At 32.7% G+C, this 23,272-nt stretch overlaps 1 pseudogene across 1 annotated transcript; it reads left to right on the forward strand.

Moving 5' to 3' along the window:
• The first annotated feature begins 1,163 nt into the window (after positions 1 to 1,163).
• Positions 1,164 to 2,025, forward strand: LOC149891417 (uncharacterized; annotated as a pseudogene). The gene has a single exon (XR_016449911.1). The product of XR_016449911.1 is annotated as an uncharacterized LOC149891417 (transcript).
• Positions 2,026 to 23,272: the final 21,247 nt, after the last annotated feature.

Below are 23,272 nucleotides of genomic sequence, written 5' to 3' on the forward strand. Positions count from 1 at the left end.
AACTAAATTTCTTGGGATCCTTATTGACGAAAATATATCTTAGAGAGCCCATATAAGTACAATAAACACCAAAGTTTCGAAAAATATTGGGATACTCTACAAAGTTAAACCTATGTTATCCCAACATAACATCAAATCGCTTTATTTTTCTTACATCCAAAGTTATCTTACGTACGCTAATATTACATGGGCAAGTACACACAAATCCAAACTGAGTACTATTTATATAAGTCAAAAACTTGCATCAAGACTAGTTTATAATAAAGATAAACTCTCCCATGCTAAACCCGTACTAAAAACCTTAAATGCACTTAATGTCTACCAAATCAACATCTATCGAAATGTACTGTTTATGCTAAAATACAAATTTGGACTAGTCCCATCGCATTTTTTTAAATAACTTCTTTCAAGTTAACTCTGATAGATACATAACAGGAGTAATAGGCGACTTCATACTGCCTAAAATAACAACAAAGTTCTCACGGTTTTCAATTTCCTACCGGAGTTCGTACCTGTATAACAAAATAATATCAAAAAATATAGAACTTAAAGTATTATACAATCCTGCCAACTTGAAAAATAAAATATAACACCTCATACTTAATATCAACAATTATATTAATATGTATTAAACTTAACAGCAGAATCTATACTGAAATATTTATGTGTACCACTGACTGTATTTTGACCATATATAAATTTGAAATAGACTTTATTTAACAATGTGAAAAGATACTTGATGATAAGTCTTCATAGACATCTACGAGTATTTTTTTACAATAACATATATATATATATATATATATATACATATATATATATATTTCAAGTAACAAGAAAATTTCTTGTCTTTTTGTCTTTTTCTTATTTTTATTATATTATTTTTAAAAATACTAATAGTTTTTTATGATAAGAAACTGTACTAATTTACGTTATACTTAAATATACGTGTTAAACCACTTTTTATTATGATGTTGTCTTTTTTTTTTGTTGTTATTATGGTATTATGGTGTTATGGTTATTATTGTATTTATGGTATTATGGTTATGGTTATGGTTATGGTTATGGTTATGGTTATGATTATTATGCTATTATGGTTATTATGGTATTATGATGTTATGTCTTTTTTTTTTCTCCAAAAGTTTTTGCCGCTAAGGCACGTGTTCTCGACTGCTCTTCAAGAATATTAACTAAAAAATGGAAATGACGATAAAAAATATCGAAAAAATTATTGCAAACAAGTTTGAAGAACAAAAAAGAATTCTGCTTAAAGAAACAGAAAGGTTATTAAAAGACCAGGAAAAGAACTTCACACAAATAGTAAGTGGAAATATAAAAATAATTTCTGATAGACTCGACAAAATAGAAAATGAATTGAACTTTCTTTCACATCATTTAAGTCTTTTTCAATATGCGAAATATTGAAAAAGACTTAAATGATGTGAAAGAAAGTCTCCACTTTCAAGAAGAGAAAATAAACGAAGAATTAAGACAAATAAGGAAGAAATATGATCTTGAAATTAAAAATATAAATAAAAAAAATACTGACTTAGAAAACCGCTCTCGTCGTAACAACATTAGAGTTGATGGTTTAAAAGATTCACCAGGAGAAAGTTGGAGTGATTGTAAAAAATCTGTGAAAAAAATATTTACAAACAACCTTAAAATTTCAACTGAAATTATTGTGGAACGAGCGCATCGAGTTGGGTCGTATAAAGAAGACAAAACACCGAGAACTGTCGTAGTGAAACTTTTAAACTACCAAGATAAAATTAAAATTTTAAGTTCACTTAAAAACGTAAAAGGTAGTGGACTATATATAAATGAAGACTTTGCTAAAGAGACGATGGAAGAGAGAAAAAAACTTTGGGTAGAAGTTAAAAACCTTCGTAATCAAGGTAAATACGCTATAACTAAATTTAATAAAGTTTTTTGTCGCGAATTTAGAAAATGAAAAAGTTTTTGCGTATGATAAAGAAAAAGTCATACGTAATTTTAAGCGATCGTAGCGAAGTTGATTACTTAACAAATGGCTAAACAAACAATAGATTATGAAAAGCAACACTTTAATGTTTTCAAATCGGTAAATAACTTTTTACTTAATAACTCTTACGATCCAGATTTGAATTTTTTTAATGAAAATAATTTTAACTCGCGGTTTTTTGAATTAGGAACTTTTAAAAATGAATTAAAATCATTAAATAATAAATTTACGGTGATACACATAAATATAAGAAGTATAATTAACAATATTGACAAACTAAAACATTTTCTTATAGAATGTAATTATTTGTTCAGTATGATTTGCTTAACAGAAACTTGGTGTTCTGACGAATCATCCAGATTAAATTCAAACCTGTTAATTCCGAACTACGAGCTAATATCTTATGAACGAAAAGTTCAAAAACGAGGAGGTGGAATTATGACTTATATTCATAATGATCTGACAACTAAAATTAGAGACGATCTTTCGGTTTCCGATGCCGATGGTGAGGTCTTTACGATTGAAATAATGAACAAAAAATTAAAAAATATACTGGTGCCCACCTGTTACAGACCACCTGATGGTGATATAAAAAATTTTTCAAATCACCTAAAACAAATATTTCTAAAAAATAACAAAGAGCACAAAATTTTATTTTGTATTGGAGACATAAATATAAACTGTCTACAGTACAATGAAGATGCTGTTACCAAAACTTTTTTTGACGGTATGTTTCAACACTACATCTTTCCTATAATAAACAAACCAACCCGGGTAACATTTAATTCAATCACTGCAATAGACAACATATTGACTAATTCATTTTATGATTCTTCATTAAAAGCAGGTGTTATCAAAACGGATATATCCGATCACTTTTCATATACTTTTCCTTTTCTCAAGACACAAAAAATAATAACTCTAAAATCAAAGTCTATAAACGAAAAATTAATAATTTTACTATTCAACAGTTTAAAGAATCACTATCGGCAGTAAGGTGGGATAGGATTTACCAAGAATGCAACCTTGGGCATACCAACTCTGCTTATAATGAATTTATAGAAATATTCTTAAAGCACTACGATAATCATTTCCCAATTGTAGAACAAGAATTAAAAGTAAAATACTTACAATGTCCATGGATTACCAGAGGTATAAAAAAATCTTCAAAAAAAAAACAAAGACTTTACATCAAATATTTAAAAAACAGAAATGAAAAAAATCTAAATACTTACAAACAATACAAAAATTTATTTGAAAAAATAAAAAAAAAATCGAAGAAAATTTACTACTCGAATCAAATAAAAAATGCAACAGGTGACATTAAAAAAACATGGAATACTATAAAAGAAATAATTGGGAACAAAAAATTTAAATCAAATACCTTACCTGCTCAAATCGTCATTGACAATACAGTGTACAGTGACAAAAATACGATTGCTGAAAAATTCAACGATTTTTTTGTTAACATTGGCCCTAATCTTGCCACGAAAATTAAGTCTCCTAATAACTCTTTCAAATCATACCTAAGCGATACCCAGAGCGAACTAAGCTACAAAGAACTAAACTATCAAGAACTTAATGTTGCTCTAAATTCTTTAAAATTAAATAAAACTCCAGGTATAGATGATATCTGTAGTAGGGTAGTGGCAAATGTCTTTACAACGATAAATAAACCTATATATGAAATTTTTAAGTCTTCGATTAAAACAGGAGTTGTACCGGACAAACTTAAAGTAGCTAAAGTAGTACCAATATTTAAACCAGCTGAAACATACTTAATTAATAACTATAGACCTATCTCGGTGCTCCATACCTTTTCTAAGCTTCTCGAAAGAGTAATCTATAACAGATTGTATGAGTACCTAATCCAAAATAAAATTCTAAATAAAAAGCAATTCGGTTTCCAAAAACAATATTCAACTGAACACGCAATCCTAGATCTAGTTAACACTATAAGTGATTCTTTTTACAAAAAACAGTATGTTCTAGGCATCTTTATAGACCTGTCAAAAGCGTTTGATACTGTAAATCATAATATATTACTTAAAAAAATGGAAAGCTATGGGATAAAAAACATAACCGTTGACTTGTTCAAAAACTATCTTAGCAACAGGAAACAATGTGTTTTTTTAGATAGTTATAAACACTCAAAACTACTTCGAGTTGAGTGCGGTGTCCCCCAAGGTTCCATTCTTGGACCTCTTTTGTTTCTTCTATATATAAATGACCTTACAAAAGCCTTGGATAAACTTGACGTAATTATGTTTGCCGACGACACAAACTTATTTTAATCCTCGAACTCAATCAAAGACCTTTACAAATGTATGAACAAAGAGCTTAAAAGATCAAATATATGGTTGAAATTGAATAAGTTATCACTAAACACAGAAAAAACAAAATACATATTGTTTCACTCCAAAAAACAAAAAAATAATATACCGACTATCCTTCCCTCACTAAAAATAGATAAGGTAAACATTGAAAGAACAGAAACAACTAAATTTCTTGGGATCCTTATTGACGAAAATATATCTTAGAGAGCCCATATAAGTACAATAAACACCAAAGTTTCGAAAAATATTGGGATACTCTACAAAGTTAAACCTATGTTATCCCAACATAACCTCAAATCGCTTTATTTTTCTTACATCCAAAGTTATCTTACGTACGCTAATATTACATGGGCAAGTACACACAAATCCAAATTGAGTACTATTTATATAAGTCAAAAACATGCATCAAGACTAGTTTATGATAAAGATAAACTCTCCCATGCTGAACCCTTACTAAAAACTTTAAATGCACTAAATGTCTACCAAATCAACATCTACCAAAATGTACTATTTATGCTAAAATACAAACTTGGACTAGTCCCATCGCATTTTTTAAATAACTTCTTTCAAGTTAACTCTAATAGATATATAACAAGAGCAACAGGTAATTTCACACTGCCTAAAAGAACAACAAAGTTCTCACGGTTTTCAATTTCCTACCGGGGTCCGTACCTGTATAACAAAATAATATCAAAAAATATAGAACTTAAAGTATTAAATAATCCTGCCAACTTAAAAAATAAAATAAAACACCTCGTACTTAATATCAACAAATTATATTGATATGTATTAAACTTAACAACAGAATCTTTACTGAAATATTTATGTGTGTCACTGACTGTATTTTGACTATATATAAATATGAAACAGACTTTATTTAACAATTTGAAAAGGTACTCCATGATAAGTCTTCATAGACTTCTACGAGTTTTCCTTTACAACAACATATATATATATATTTGAAGTAACAAGAAAATTTCTTGTCTTTTTATCTTTTTCTTATTTTTATTCTAATATTTTTTAAAAAATACTGATAGTCTTTATGATAAGAAACTCTATTATTTTACGTTATACTTAAATATCCTTGTTAAACCACGTTTTATTATGATGTGTTCTACTTGCTAAACCACTTCTTATTATGATGTTATACGTGGTAATATTATGTTATATTCTTTTTTTTTTTTATTTACGTTGCATTATATGATGTCATGTAGTTTTAATGTAACGGATGTGTAAATTTATTGAAGTTGTATAAAAAAAAAAAAAAAAAAAAAAAAAAAAAATGTTATACATGGTAATATTACGTTATATATATATTTTTTCTTTTTTATTTACGTTGCATTATATGATGTCATGTTGTTTTAATATCACGATGTGTAAATTTATTGAAGTTGTAAAAAAAAGAATATATATATATATATATATATATATATATATATATATATATATATATATATATATATATATATATATATATATATATATATATATTATAGATTTAACTGCGATAACTTTTTTAAAAACTCTTTTATTTGTCTTGAATTTAACCAAATTCCAGCACTCTAGTGCAAAAAACCAGGGGCGGATTGGGCTATAGGTATGCGGATACTTGTGCGTGTAAGCCTATTGTCAAGCATGTTTTATTGGTAGTGATAGACCGGAACAAAGATTTTGCCGGAACCAGAACCAAACCGGTAATAGATTCTAAATATTCCTAACCGGAACCTGAACTGAAAATAAATCCAAACTGGAACAGTAACAGAAACCGGAACCAAAAATAACTAATATATATTTAAAAAGTTAGTTCTAATTTAAACAAAAATTAATGCAATAAAAATAACTTAAATTTTACATTTTTTTAAAGTTTTTCCGAAACCCAAGTCATAGAGAAGCAAGTGGACAATCCAAAAAAATCCTTTAACACTTAAATGATATTTTGGATTGTCAAATGCACATTTATCATTTTCCCCTATTCGAAATTGCGCAATAATTTTCACAATGTGCGAAAAAGATGGAATTTTTTTTATTGTTGTCAGACTTTGAGCTGATGTAGCCAATTTGTCTTTAGGAGGTTCAAAATTATCCATTTCAATCATGACACTATGTTTAAGAAAATGAGCTGGTAAAAATCAGAATGGTGTAAGTTCAGCTCAAATAATAGCGATAAAAACATTACAAGAATTTCGGTCGATCACTACTGAAGATGACCCAAATGTTACAACCACACCTGGGTATCTGTGGGCCGTAGGTGTACTAATACTACATAAAGACGACATTGAGGAGTTTCCCAATATATTCGAAGGAGTGATAACGGAAAAAATTATGTCTTTCACGTCTGCTAACTTTGGCTAGTCAATAAAACGATACAAATTTATATTCATTAGCTCTGCAGAGTACAGACCTTTCCGCTTTAGTAACTATTTGGACATACCTAGTGGTATCCCAAGGAGATGCGTTCTGAACGTGAAGAACACTGATAACAGATACTTTAAGGGGCAACTACCCTCAAATTTTTCCAAAAATTGGATTTTTTATTTTCCAACAATTATTGAGCAAAACTTTATGTAGATTTTGAATCTGCAAAAAAAGATATAGATTTCTTTATAAGTTTTTGTTTAATTTATGTTTTTTTGATCCCAAGTTAAAAATATTTGCATAGCAACGCGTTGCTATGGGGGTGAATATTTTGTTGGTGAACTTATCCTGGAGTACTGTTTCAAATATATAATTTGATTTAAATCTTCTTTGCTAAATAATATTCTGTTCCTTATTATATTCAAACATAGGCTATTTACAATTGCGATTTTATCAAGTTATTAAAGCTAATTTATCCAACAGCAGAAACAAAAAGATATAAAATAATCCTTTAAATGTTTTGGATAATTTGGATGTTATTAGACACATAAAAATGAGTGATTCAGACTCATAAACAAAAAACGAATTAATCTATCATCATTTAAATCGAGTGAAAGTTTTAAGATTAAACAAAAGTTGTTACGACGTCAACGATTGTCAAAGAATGATCACCAAAAGTCAATAGAAAAGTCCAAGGAATATTATGAATCTGGTAATTTTTAAAATATTCTTTTAAAAAGTGATTTTTTTAAAAATATATTTATGAAATGAACAATAATTTATGATTTTATTTTTTGATTAGCGTTTTCTGAGAATTTGCTTTTTTAACACGCCGGTAAAAAAATCTTGAAAAGTATACATGCTATCATAATGAATTTTTCAGGAATTGTTCATTTTGCCAATAGTTATGATATGATCGGAGTAGAATTTCTAATATGACTTAAGACTTTGAGTTGTTAAGTTATTTTCTTTGCATTTTGACCCTTTTTGAAAAACCTAATTTGTCTGTAGCCTTATATGGAAAAAAAATATTTCAAAAATCTGCTTCGTTCATATCACAAATTCAGATATTTAGAAAAGTTCTGCAAAATTTCATTGACACTCCTTTACTTACAAGTCTTTATTTTTTTACGGCGTAAACACAGTTTTTGTGGTATTTTCAGCTATTTTTTTGGTTACCATAGCAACGAGCTACCATTTTATGTGTTTTTTGGTATTTTTACTGTCAGTATAATATTTCCTATGTGACTAAAGAGAAAGTTACTTTATATGTATAGTTTTGAAATTTGAGGGTAGTTGCCCCTTAAATGGGCCATACTATCCAAGAAATATCAAGCAAAATACCATAAAGAACGTGAGAGCAATTACAGGCAGTACCTGGTTAAGCTAAACTTCAATAAGACTAATTTCCCGGTGATGGTCATAGATGTTAAAAACTTTGAGCGTCTTAATCCAGGGATTTTTTCTAATGTCTTCGGAAGGAGTAAGGTGTTGTGCCCGATGTATAGTAGCAAGATGGAAAGACTATATTAAAGAGAAGAAAGACAAGAAAGGGGAGGAAGAAGACCCCATTATAAACATTGTACTAATACCAGATAAAGTAAATCCAAAAAAGAATCTCTGCGGTTTGATCACTGGGCTGGCGGGTATGTGCTATCAGCATAATAAGCATCTTGAAATGAAGCACACTTATGTGCACTGCTTGTGTTTATTCTCGATAAAGGACCTCTTAAAAGAACATCGTAAAGTATTGCCTTAGTATTGGGGAAAAATCTCAATTGATGTCGGAAACATGGAAAAAATATCCGAATAATTATGAATAAATACATGCAGACCCCAGTACCCTTCATTATATATGCGGACTTTGAGTGTCTAAATATGCCAGTGGAAGTTATTTCAGCTAATCCTGAAAACTCGCTCGACACGTATCTTATCAATCAGGTCTCGTGTAGCTATTGCTAAGAATCAATATCGATGTTACAAATTTAGGCACCATTCTTATACCGTAATGAGGGTACTGTAGAGCTTTCATGCACAGCCTACAGACAAAGATTGCTGAGATTGCTGACTTCTTTGAGAGTTAAGATAACTCGAAGAGCCCTCGAGAACAGTATATCTATGGTAAAGAGGAAAAATGCTTTATATGTGATAAACCTCTCGTGAATGATAGGAGACCTAATCATACCTACATCAATGGAAGGTATAGGAGAGCGGCCTATTTCAAATGTATTGCTATGAAGACCGAGGGCGAGCGTAATAATGCAAAGCTTTCTCTTGTACTCCACAATCTGAAAGGCTATGACGGGCATATCATCATGCAGCCTTTAGGTAAAGATACCGAAAATGATAAAATTACCTGCATCCCAAACAATATTGAAAAATATATGTCCTTCTATCTAGGGCGGCTAAAATTTATCAATTCTATGCAGTTCCTAAACTCATCACTCGATTTATGATCTAAGATTCTGGAGATAAGGGAGCTCAGTATAACGAGACAACGCCTTAAAAGCTGAGTTAATCTTTCTGCTGCAAAAAGGGGTCTATCTATATGAATATGTTAACAGCTTTGACAGGTTCGACAAAACTAATTTACCACCAAAGAAGGCATTCTGCTCTAAGCTTAGGAAGAGTGCAATAAAAGATGGAGATTATGTACAGCACAAATAGTTTTGAGAAATTTTGGATGTAAACACTTTTGGCAGATGAGGAATTCAGGAAGACGTCGATGAGCAACTACGGTCTTAATAGACACACTATTTTTCCGTCCTTAAAAAGTCTGCAGTTGAGCTAGAGCCCCTCACCGATATCTAAACGCATCTGTTTTTCAAGAAGAGTCACCGAGGTTGCATCTCCATGCTGAGATATTTCCCAGGAAAAACAACTTAGTGTGTCCCGACTTTAGCACTTCAAAGTCTACAGTTACATATCATATCTGGACGCCAGCAACCTCAAATGTTGGGCTAAGAAGCGACCGCTACCAGTTAGTGGGATTGAGGTGGTTCCTGCATAATCTTGTAGTTGTCCTAGGAACAGCTGACGATGCGCCAGATAGATATATACTAAAGGTAGATATCAAGTATCCCAGAGAGCTACATGATATACACGACTGCTATCCTCTAGCCCCAGAGAAAATGAAAGTACCAAAAGAATGGCTGAGCAAATAGCATAGAAAGCTAAATGAGGAGAGTAAACATATAATTTAGGGATTTGAGATACTGGTACCAAACCTTCGGAATAAGGAGGGCTATGTTATGCACTATCGCAACTTAAAGCTCTACCAATCGCTAGGTATAGTGGTAATAAAGATCCGCAAGTTTATAGATTTTAGGCTGGAGCTTTGGATGGCTAATTAAACCAGTAAGAACACCGAATTGAGGAAAAAAGCTAACTAACTTTTAAAAGGCTTCTTCTAGTTGATGAATAATAGCGTATTTGGAAAAACTATGGAGAATATCAGGCAACGAGAGCGTGTTGATACTGTTCGAACCAGACAGACGGACCTAGTGCGAAAGCTAGTCGCTTACATTGCATACCAATTGCACAGGATACTTAACGATGATCTGGCAGCTCTGTAGGGCAAGTTGTACTAGGCCTGTTGAAAAGTCTAATGTATGACTTCTGATACAATCAAAAAGCAAAGGGGTTTAGCAAGACTCTGGTCGAAGAGGAACTCAAACTTTAATCATACAAAAAGTGACTAGAAAAACCGAAAATAGATGAACAATTCGCAGGTTGCAATCCGGAGTCAGGGACATCAGGTTGGTGCATACGATCAAGTGAAAGCATCTCTTAACCTGAATGACAAAAAAAAGGTCGACAGAGTCTAAAGGAGAACAAAACTCATGTCTTCGGTAATTGACAGCCACCAGAGCATATTACGCTTCATCGACAACCACCAGAGCATATTTGTGTGTGCGACTACCAACTATGTCATGTGTTAGTAGGCACTTCACATCACTTTAATTTCTTTAATATTTTTAGCTACCTTTAGCTGTTCATTTTTTAAATTTGGATTATTGGTTCCCGAGTTATGACAATTTATGTACTGCCCAATAATGCCTATTTTGGGTCAAAGTTTGAGTTTTTCTTAAGGATTTATGCACCGAAATTAAAAATTTTATTTACTTTTCGATTTACATCAGCGAGAAGACAAGAACTAGTTAACGATATTTCTTCTATTTTTATTTTAAAACAAAGGAATCAATGTATTCAATTATACAAACTGTTTTTGCGATGTTGTTGGAGCAGGGATTGTTTTTCTCTTTAGGGGCATATGGGTCAAGAGCTAAAAAATCACGGTAAAAGTAATAAAAATTAACTTCAGTTAAGGAAAAAGAGTTTTTGTCATTGTCAGAGTCAACTAGTTCATATGAATTTATGAAAATCTAGAAACTTTATTTAAATCCCTGGGCTCGTTTATCCCATTAGGGATATATGGGCTACGAGCAACAAATAAAGAGCATAAATATTAACTTACATTAAAAATATTAGCCTTTTCAAACTATAAGAGTAAAACCCTTAAAATATCTAAGAAATCAAGGGCTTGTTTCTCTCCATTTGGGGCAACTGGGTCTAAAGTAATAGTTTCTCTGTAAAAAGTATAAAAACTAACTTTGTTTAAAAATAATAGCTTTTTTATGACTAAAAATTTTTTTTTGCAATTTTTGGTTTCCCATGCCACTATGAGAAATTACATTTTAAAACTGGAAATACCATTTGAAAGTGTTAAATCTTAAAAAAGTTTACACCACCCCCCCCCCCAAGCTGAAAACTGTTTTCTCCCATCTACACTATGAGTCATAAAAAAACATGCCACTGAAATTTCTACCATAACTTTGTCAAATTTGGTCTGATGCCTAACAAAATTTCAGGTTTTGTTAAGAATTGAATTGCAGAAAAACATTCGTCTGATGGCAACCCAATTCTAAAAACTGACTGTACACGAACACTCCAAACTTCAACAACAGAAAAATTGTCTCGTTTCTTAAATAGAAGTTAAAATTAGTTTAAAAGTTCTAGTTTGAGACAATAAGAAAGAATTTAAAAAGTAATATTTTATATTAGTAAAGTATTGTTCTTGTTCTCTATTTGAAGAAGACACCATTTTTAGTAAACAACTAAAACTATTTAAACTTTTGGATGTGTTTAGCTTAACATTTGCATTTCAGTAATTTCACTTTTTGGTAAAGAAATGAGACAATTTTGTGTTGTTGAAGTTTTGAGTGCACGTGCAAAGTGAGCAATGGCACATTGGTGGTAATTTTGATGTCGTTTTGTTGATAATTTAGTTGTGAATAATCGCTGAATAAATTTTTAAAATCGGTTCACAATGAGGAAAGTTATTGCAATAAGTTCAGCGGCATGTTTTTTTATGACTCATAGTATATCTATTGTTAGATACAGTACAGTTTAAGGTATCACAGCTTCAGTTTATTGCTGGTGTGATTTTGCTAAATTTATGCATTCTTATTACATAATCTTTCATATTATATATTATATTTGTTATCATCACCTGACTTTTGATATTTTATAAATTTCTTTTGATAACCTAAACTCATAAGATTTGTTTATTTGTAGATAATTAAATTTCCACTCAAATTATAATTCGACAAGACTATAGTCAAGATGTTTAAAAATAGTCTTCCTTCAGATTTGAATAAGAAACTATGGGAATCAAATTTGGTGAGGTTTGAAACAGCCAAGAATTCAAGAAAGTATGCAAAAATTGTTGACAGTCTTGATCAAATGAACAAAATGCCAACAAAATAGCATATCCTGGACAGATTTAAGTGCTTGGCTGCAAATGTGAAAAGTAGACAGGAGAGAGTTGTGATAGTGGTCAAAGAAGTAAAAATCTTATGGAAAAAACTTAATCTTCCAATTCAAAAAGGCAAATCTACAGTGGAAAGAAAAATTGAGAATGTACTAAACAAGTGTGAAAAAGACAGCAGAAAACTAGGAACGCAAGACTTTACCAACTTGTTCAACGTAACTGATGAAAATGGAGAATGGTTGTGCCAGGAAGATAAAGCCTTCTATAATCTTCAGATGTCAACAAATGGTAGAGCTGGCTACTGCACCACAATTGAAGATACACAAGGAGTTCATCCTAGAAAACTAATGCTGATTTTAGCAAAAAGTCAGTCAAGATACTAAGGATGATTTCAGCAGGGAAGATGAAGAACATTTTAGCACTGAAGAAGAAAAACAAGATTCTGACAGTGGTTCTCAAGATTCAGAGGCTCCAACAACATGTAAAAGATAAAAAACTTATTATGCAATAAATGTAGTGACAAAAGCAAAACTGAGTTCAAGAAAGGCACACACAGTCTGAAAAACTCTTGCAAAAGATGGAATTTCTATTCCAACTCCAAGTCAAAGTGGTTTTTACAAAGCTACAATAAAAGAAGGAGAAAAATTGAAAGAACATTTTATTGAAGCTCTAAGAAACGAAAACTGGAGCTTGCACTTTGATGGGAAGCACATAAAGAATACAGAGTACCAGGTTATAGTTCTAAAAAATGAAAATAGAGAAGTTAAACTAGCAGTTCTTGCACTAATCAATGGAAAAGGTGAAACAATATTCAATGGAATAAAAACTATACTTGATGAATATAAGCTATGGCCTGCAATTAAGTTAATAATTTCTGATACAAACTCTGCAAATACAGGAAGTTCTGTTGGGGCAGTCACACTACTACAGAAGCATTTTGTTAAGCTTGGATTAGACAAACCTCTTTATATCGGATGTCAGCATCATGTTCTTGATACATCACTAAAACATGTGATGAATGATTATTTTGAAACAGCAACAACCTTGCCTAATCTCAATTATTGGTTCATTAGCAGAATAACAGAAGAGTACCAGCAACTGAAAGCATCTTTTGACAATTCAGGAGATGCTCTGAAGGAAGAAGAGGAAATTGTTTGGAGAGATGATATGGCTTTCCTTCATCACTTGATCACTTGTTACAGACAGTTTAAGAAAACAGGATGCTTCCCTAAAGTAGATTTCAGAACTTTGCTAAATATAAGCAATGCAAGATGGAATATCCGAGCAATCTATGCTTTGCTAGCTTATATTTTACTTCCAGAATTTCGATAGTCAGCCGAAGGTCAGTCATCATGTGACTTTATTAGTGGCAAGTGGAGTGACATCTGGTTTTCTGGTCAGGTTTATAATCAGTATATCTACAATAATTTGGCAGCCGTCAGCAAAGATCACTCAAAGGCAATAAAGAAGTTAAGGACGTTTTGGTCGGTTGAGCCGACTCCAATGCCAACTCAAAGGTCAAACATTTGTGCTGAACGTGCAATTAAAGTTCTGCAAGATTTACTTCCATTGTGCAAAAGCATTGAAAAAATTAACATTAAACTTTTTTTGACAAATGAACACTAAAACCTGTATGTTTGTATTTCTGATTAAAAAAAACCATTTTGTACAATGTGTAATTGTTTATATTTTTATTAATTTGAATAAGGGGGTTGACATTTTTTAAATGTTGACATTTGCCATTGGACTTTTCTTGATCTTTGCATTAAAACTCCACAAAAAATAACATGGGGATAGGGTCTTTAAAAATTGTCATATCCCTAGTGAACAATTTCATAAAAGTTTATGAAAATTCAAAAATATGTAAGAATCCGAAGGCTTGTTTTCTCATTAGGGGCAATTGATTCAAACAAAATACAATTTATGTGAAAGCCATAAAAGCAATTAATTAAAAAACTAGTTTATTCAAACTATTTGAGTGAACATACTCAAATACACTTGAGAAAATCAAAAAAGTATGTAACGATCTTGGGCTCATTTTTCCCATTTAGGGCAATTAGGTCAAAAGCAACAAAATCTCTGTGGAAACCATAAAAAATGTTTTAGTTGAAAAACAAGAGGTTTCTTAATCTTGAAAACATTTCGTAGCGTTTATATGTTCCTGAAAGTAAAATGTCAATAATCAATATGATTATCTTTAAAAAAGTATAATAGATTTATCTTTATTTACATTTAAATAGTGGGATCTGAAACAACAATCAACTGCCTTCAGTATATTGCTAGGATTCAGCCATTGATACAAATATTCTTTAATAGATTCAGAATAATAATACAGTGCATTTTAAAACAAAATGTTAAATCTATTGCCTAAAAAAGAAGCAAACATATACTTGTCTTCATCTTTTCCAATGAGAAAAGAATTGAAATATCGTGCCACACCAGGTTCATTACTTTCTCGTTTGTGGAATGCTTTACATGCAGTACATATCAGTCTTGCAGCCCCAGAATCAAAAGTTTTATATGCGAAAGTGTTTTTGTGAGCATCACTCAGAGCAACCTTTTCGAATAAATTTGAAAAAATCTGAAAGTTTTTATAATACCTTAATACTTTTTTGTTCCATCTCCATGTAAACAGTTTTCTGTATCTTTCTCAATATTATCTAACATTACCTCTAATACTTGAAGCTGTGCAAGAATTGAAGCTTCTGACATAAATCTAGATCTTGCACCTACTAAGAGGAGTTTTGTAATACCTTTTTTTTCAAGTTTCTATAAAACAATATTAATAACATTTTCGACCTTATTCATATTGACTTTTAATGATAACTTATCAAATACCATTTGAATAACGTTCTCTTTCAAATCTTACTATTTCCTGATCTTCCAACTATTCCCAAAGAACATTTAAGTAAGTATTTTTTTTGTTTTATGATTCAACTTTTGGACTAAGTTCTTTAGCTTCTGACTTTATAAAAGTGAGACTTTTGATTGAAGAAGAGGAAATTGTTTAATATGTTTCATTTAAATTATTTTTCACTCAGCTTTCTTTTATTATTCACTCAATTTCTTTTTAAGATTTCTTTTTTCTTAACATGACATTAACTTTTGTATTACTATTTTCTAGCATTTGATTAAGGTTATTGAATTTCATTTCAAAAGTTTGAGATTGTTTTTCAAACTGCTCTTTTAATGCAACAATTTCTTTTTCTTGTTTTTTCAACTTTATATCTTGATAAACAATCTTCTTGTTTGAATTTTGTTTGTTTTATTCTTTAGTTCAATGCGGTAAATTATTTTTCTAGGAGTCAACAGGGTTTTGTTCGTTGAAGTATATAGCGCTATACTGGATTGCTTGTCTTTTAAATTCATATTTCTCTCCATTGCTGGTTTTTACAGCTAATTAAAGTTTTTTATTTTCACTTTCAAGACCGGTAACAGTTGTTCTCAGAAACTTTTTAAAATTGTTAATATTTTCAACTTTGTGCTCTAGATTTTTACTTTTGATTTTGAGATAATGAAGGTCTTTTATAAGACCTACATTATCTCAAAATCATAGGTTTGCTCTTACTAACAATAGACTTAGGTATAAAGCGAGGGGCTGGCAAATAGATTTGCCTAATAGCCTGCTTCTTCAGCTATTCGTCTGCAATATTTTAGGAAACTTTCGCAGCTGCTTCGAGTATCTTTATGGAGACATCCAGCGCCAGTACCCTTTTGGGCTATAATATACTGAAGATAGTCTCTTCTCCATTGAGAGCAGAGAATAGTCAAATGAGACTCTAACTTGAAGTGGTGCAGTGCTGATTTTAAGCCACCTTCAGAGTTAGGTAATCATATAGCCCTCAATCAGGAGTCACACTAAGGAAAAAATAGACGCGCATAGATTGCATAAACAGACTAAACACTCTTGCTACCTCACGATAGGCTGTAAGTGGCGTTCATAAGCCCTCGCAAGGGAGCTGAATTCATCAAACCACGCTAATTGTCATAGTCAAAGCTATCACCGCTTGTGCAACAATGGTTTTAATCAAAGCAATTGCAGTTACCGCTATCGCAGCTATCATTACCACTGTTGCAGGATGTGGAAGCGTCATTTCTCAATTATTTATTATTTAATTTGCTCTTCTGCTCCTTGTTATGCTTGCGAACCAGATCACTGCTCTTGCAAGCATTAAACAAACCCGGGCTAGCACCAGTCTCAGCAAGATGTCTGCGAAACAGATGCAGCTCGTTAGTGCAGGTGTGCACGTTATCATTACGAGAAACCAGCGCCTCACAACAGCTCTGATTTTACCTTTACCCAATTCAACATAAACATCAAGGTCTAAGTCTGTCTTCTTCTTCATGTAAACAATTATTCTAATAGATTGATGAGAAATTATTGTCTACAGACCTGGCGGTTTTCCCTTTGCGGAGGTATGGGACGTACTTAACTATGCCATCAGCTTGAACAATTGTACCCAGACGTTTTTTCAACTGGCCACGCTTTAATCATTGTAGTCGAGCGACATATTGGTCAAACTCCTCTCAATTCGCATAGATCAGTTCTAACAGTTCACTTGTCGGGGACTTTTGAGATTTTCTCCGAAAGACATTGTCACGTACACTGCAAGTTATCTCACTATACTTAGTGAAAAATTTTTTCTTTAAATACAAATTAATCTTAAGGATTGATGGAGGCGCCCTCGCAAGTTCGAAGCTCCAAGAGGATTGTCTCACAAACATCCATAAGATCTTAGAGAGTCTCATGAAGTATGGGATAGTGTCTATAGCTGAGATGACTCTTAACAGCGCGGTAAACCTCTTCAGATTCCTTTATAGCGGCTTTCCTCACTTAAGTTAACAGAATTTTTCATTGCCAGAAAGTTGCTGGATTATCATGAGCTAGCGCTAAAGGGGGCAGCGTCTCATTTAATGCTGAACCAATGTTTCTCTTGGCTCGGAATCAGATATCGACCTGGGACAAGGGCGAAATTAAGAGTACTATTGGCGTTCGATAAAATGATCTGGTACGTGTTGGTACCAAAGTTTTTTGGGCCTAATGCATAAGCTTTCAGAGCGTTTACAAACTAAGTCTAAGCATACAAGGAGCTCCTTGAAGAGCGGAGATGCTCCCACAAACCGTAAGCTGAGCTGACAAGTTATACACGCCTGCTTGTGATACGTGAGTTTAACGTAGTCTATTGACAATATCACAATAGTTAAGGGGCTTGCCAGGGTGTAGAAAAATTTTTCATCAAAACTTGAGCTGGGGTAAATGCACTTCATGCCAATTTATAAACCATCACTACCGTTGCTGGGATGTCAGTAAACTCCATTGTTCCTATGGAGTCTTCTCTCGGTACGGACTTTGACGCGTCACAAAAATTGCAAGTAACAATACCGCCTGGGACAAGCCCCCCAGGAAAACTTGTATCTCCCATAACTATTATTATGTAATCCTTCTTTTTTCTAACTGCTATTGATATGGCACGGCGTCGGTTAAACTCTTCTACTGCTGCAATCATGAGTCCTGCAGCAGCGACTAGAGCAAGCCAGAGAGTCTCGGCAAGAAAATGAAAATAGAATTCAGTACGCCGGGAAATGCGTCAGCAGCCTTATCTGCAAACCAGTGCAGTATGTCTTTAAGCCTGTCCATTTCTCCTTTTTCTCTCGGTTCAGGTCCTGAAAGCTTTGAATCAGGCCCGGGTGATGCTATAGCTGGAAGGTTTAGTGCTACTTTACCTAGACTAGTAACTAACCAGCCTAATGCTGCGGCGACAGCCATCAGCACCGCGCCCATTTTGATCCCCTGTTCGCAGAATATTGCTCTTATTTTTTGACTTAATGTGAATGTCTTACCCGTTTCTCTTGTTTTCTCTCGGATTAGGTCGAATATCTGCTAGAACTAGCTTTTCAATCCTTTATTTAAATCTCTATCCAAGCTTCTGCGCCCGCGTATTTTTTTTTGGCTTATTCTAGATTTATTTTTTCCTGTTCAATGTTGCCGAACCACTCTCCAACATCTTCCTCATTGATCATCTGGATTTTTCGCTCAATCTACTTTATTTCCTTTCCAGCTACGTTTTTTTTAATATTCTCATTATCAGTAAGCTGCCTAATGTTCTTCACTTTTTTCGACGCTTTCCCTATGGGATCAGCCTTAATCCCCACTTCACGGAGTGATTCGTTCATTTTATTAAGAGTGACAGGGAATATATCCAAGTTTTCAGTTTTATTAGATTGATTTTAGATTCCGACAACTGTTTTATACAACTCAATATGTTCTTTATCCAACTCGTTTAGTATACCAGGGGTCAACATTTTATAATTTTCTTTGATTGCTTCAATACCAAGGGTGGCCTTCTCTTCATTTTCAATGTTATTTAATTTATAGAATCTGAATTTCCCCCCAGTTGTTCTATTTCGATATGCGACAACAACATAACTTATATTGCCATCCAAAAGATCCTTGCGTTCAAGTCCAAATATTAGTGAACCATTTAGTAGAGTACTTTATCACAAATTCTCTTTTCACTGTTTCAGACTAACAGATTTTTTGGGGTAGTTCTCATTTCGCTTTTTCATAGCCTAACAGAATTATTCCACACATCCTTTGTTCTATCTTCTCCAGTTTTATTTGATATTAGAGGTTCAGTAGAAATATCCGGTATTGTGACAATAGCTCGTTTGCAAATCCTTCGGGTTAGACGTTACTGATTCGATTCAATTTTCTAAGTAAGGATATGATTGTGGTGACTGGCACCGTGCGCTTGGTCTGTGATAATACAATCACTACAGGGGTCTGACCTTACAGCTTCTTTCGTAAGCAATCTTGATCGGGCTACAGTAGAAAAGATGAGTATAAGGATGCGGGGCCCATAACTTCAGAGCGCTATGTCCTATGGAGACGGCTGGGCACTGCGTGATCTATTCTTGCTTTCATCTTAGCGTACCTCACCTGATCGTTTGATGGAAGGATTTGATTATCAACCAGCTCCTGGTAATCTAACCCTGATCAGGTCTGGTTCATCCTTATCTGTCACAACTGTGGCTAATGCTTGTTTAGCTAACTGTTATGGTGAGAATCCATCAAAGTTCAGTACACCTCTCGATTTTCAGAAAGTAACTGGTAGAGGTCTTACCCACCTTTCGTGCTTCGGAGACCATCTGTAGTAGGATATCGTGTTCAGTTATTGATCTCAGGTGATCAAATCAACTGACACTGGTACCGCTGTTAACAATAGTCTCAATAATATCGCTCTCGAGTTTTAGACTGTCTCCTCCTCCTATATATCGCAAAAGGTCACTTTGCTTTGACTTACTAAAAAGTTATTCGTCATAAAAGGGCTAATATAAGCTGGTTGTTTGATGATAATATACCTTGCAAAAGTTTGAAATATGTTGTTATTGCCTGCTCAAGCTCTCTTGCTTTCGTAAGCCAACTAAAAAAGGCTCAGCTAAAGAGAGGAGGAGCTACATGCTATACTCAAATGGTTTGAACCCCCACTGAATGTATGAAGAAACTTGGCGATACCTTACTGGAACAAATCGCATAGTCTCCCTTGAGACAAACATAGTTTCCGGTGAGCTGAACATTCAAATTACATTGTGCGCAGGTATACGTCAGGTCCTCGCTATTGAGTTCCGTAGCACTAGTGATCAGCATCTGCATGATTCAGGCTTAAGACTGAGAAACAACGGGAATGGAGTACCCACAAATATAACTCGCACAACATCTGTAACCTTGTCTGTTAATGTTAACGTATTCATTGAGCTAGATGCTATTGCGATGTTCGAAAGTGGTCGCTTCATTGATCTCCAACTTCAAATAACACCATCAACTTTGAAGATAGCTGCGACAGAAGAAGTACCAAGTGCCCAGCCTAAGCAGGGTTGATACTAAGTTGGTACTCTGTTGGTACTATTTTACATACTCCTAGTGCCGAGCACTTTTTGGTTCAGAGCGTCGAATAATGATTGAAAAAAAACCTTACCAAGTCATAGGTTTGAGCTCACAGCCATTTAGTTTACCTCAGATAACTTGATGAGACTATCAAAGAATCAATACCGAAAAATCAGTTCCACGGTCTTCTTGCTCTACTGCAACGTCAATTGAAAAGCGATAATTTGAGATCTGACTTCAAGGCTAGTGGAATATTTTCTTCGATAAAGAAATGGTTATGAAGCGTTTGCCACAGGTTAACAAAGACATTTAAGGAAGTACCGGTAGTACTGTTGAGGAAGTATTCAATGAAGCTATTGCAGGTCTATTAGTGAAACATCGTGGACAGGACGGAAAAACAAAGTGCACCAGAGGAAAAAAGATTACATCTGGCAAAGTGATAACACCGCAAGATCTGGTGAATAACACAACTCCTACCACATCAAAGAATAAAAATAACACCAAGAATAACAAGAAAAGGGAAAGAGTTGAACAAGTGTCATGATCTTCAGATGGCGATGATGACCTACTAAAAAATGACTTTAAATGACTTTTGCACAATAACAGGAAGCCAGTTGCAAAATTTTTTGCTCATTTAAATATTTTTTTGATGTTTCTCAAAGTATTTAAGGACTGATGATTTTTTAAAACTCCAAAAAGTGACCAATATTACCCCATAGCAGGAGTATAATTGATCAAACATGATAAAAACCAGGGGTAACATTGCTCACTTTTCGGCGTTTAAAAATAAATATTTGTATTAAAAAATTAAAAAAATGAATATAGAGGCCTATAGCCAAGACCTATAATGCTATTACCACAAGAGAAACTGTAAAAAAATTAATAAGATTCAGGGATGTTTAAGAAAATTTGCTGAAACAGACCAAAGTTACCCCAGTTGACGGTACTCTTTTATTTGCACAAACCTCAAATCCAAAACAGAATATGCTTAGAAATTTCGATTAAGGCATTGGGAAACATTCTTTTTTTATTTTTAAGCTATAGCTAAAAAAGATAGTTTCAATTATTTTTTCCAAATTTTTTTTTCCCACAATTTTCTAATTCTACAAAGTTATACTTTTTTCATTTGACCTCCTCATTGTATCAAAGCTTTTAAACTCCTAAATAAATTATATTTCATGAAAAAATAGAACATAGATACTCACTTCTAAAAGAATTATTCTGACACTGATACTTTAACCGGTTCTCTCAAAGACAAAAACATGGAATACTTTTTTATTTTAAAATTTGTTTATTTAAAAAACAGGTAGAAGAGACAAAATCAAATATTTTTAATTTATCATATTACAGTTCAGAAACATTAATACTTCATCATGAGCTCCTGTTAAGCTATTTCTCTTTGCAGTATATACATTTCCACCAATACTAAAAAGTCTTCCACTCTCCACAGAAGACGGTGGGCAGTTTAAACTCTTTAAAGCAAGCTTTGCTAATAGTGACATTTTGGTTTTCTGTGATTTCCACCGCAACAAAAGATTGTTTTCTTTGTCAATAAGTTCTTCATTTGAGTAGAGTTGAATTTCGTTTAATAAAGTTTCATTTGAAATTAAAGTTTGTGGTTGACTGATTGGTTTAGAATTAAATCCTACAAGTTCTTCAAAGCAATTGTCAAAACCTATTTCTTCTATATCTTTGTATTCATTTAGTACTGTACCATTATTTATATATTCTGAGTTAATTTTTTCAATGTCACAAGCTGCAGACCGATCATTTTCTGTAACTTTGATGTTTTTATATTTTCATGGGTTTTAACAAGTTGAATGGTTATGTTATCAATACTTGTTTTAGCAGCTGAGAAGGTGTGTTCATTTTTGAACATTTTTAATCTAAATCTGGGATCAACAAATGTTGACAAGATGATATTATAGTTATTAGTATATTGTTTGAATCTATTCTCCATTGAATTAGTAAAATCAGTTGTCATCAATTCAAGCTTTATTAATGAAATGTTTTAAAATCTATATCTGTGGTACAATATCTGAGACAATAGAATTTCTTTCACTCAAGCGAACTGTTGTTTTGTGGAAATTTTATTAGCAAAGCACAAAACTGTCCAATAATCATCCATTTGTTTGCATTTAATGAAGGAAGCTTACCATTTTCAAGTGCATATGGTTAGTGGTTTCCTTTGTTTATAAATTCATTCTAACATATGATAGGTACTATTCCACCTTGTTGAAACATTTTGAATAAGTTTGTGCTTAGGAACATTGTTTGCTTCTTATAGAGCTTTAAGTTTAGGGCAGGCTTGGGGAGAATGACTGAAATGCCCAATAATTGAATGGCAGTTTGCAATGACATTCTTGACTACTGTTTGTTCAAAAATACACTCATTAATTACTAGTTGCAGCGTGTGTAAAAAACAAGGCATACTAACATATAGGCTATCTTTAATAGCCTTAACAATTTTTGTACCATTATCTCTAGCTATAGGTACGTGGACTGATTTTTAAGCCCTTCAATACAGTATTTTAAAGGTGAAAAAATTATTAAAAACGAACAATTTAAAAAAAAGTTATGACGTTTTTAGTAGCAAATTTTCGATATATGGATTTATTGAAGAAATTGGTTCCAAAAAAATTTTTTTTTTCACTGAAATTGTTATAACTTTTTCAAATCTTATCCAAATGCCTAAACCTTGGTATCAAAAGATAGATGTAAGAGTAGGCTACAAGTTCACATAACTCTATAGATAGAAGGGGTGTATAGAGGGCCAGAGGGGGGAACTGGAACACCATCGTAACCTCAAAAAATACAAGTTTTTCACTCGAAAGAGTGTTTTTCTGATAAAATATGTTATCTTTATACACAAAAAGTTAATCTAATTTGCTTCCATTCCATTTCCAAATATTAGTGGTCTTTTTTAGATTAAAGGGTGG

The sequence above is a fragment of the Hydra viridissima genome, unplaced genomic scaffold, assembly GCF_058129835.1.
Source record: "Hydra viridissima isolate aposymbiotic clone 2 unplaced genomic scaffold, HvirCarnegie_v1 scaffold_2, whole genome shotgun sequence".
Lineage (NCBI taxonomy): Eukaryota > Metazoa > Cnidaria > Hydrozoa > Anthoathecata > Hydridae > Hydra > Hydra viridissima.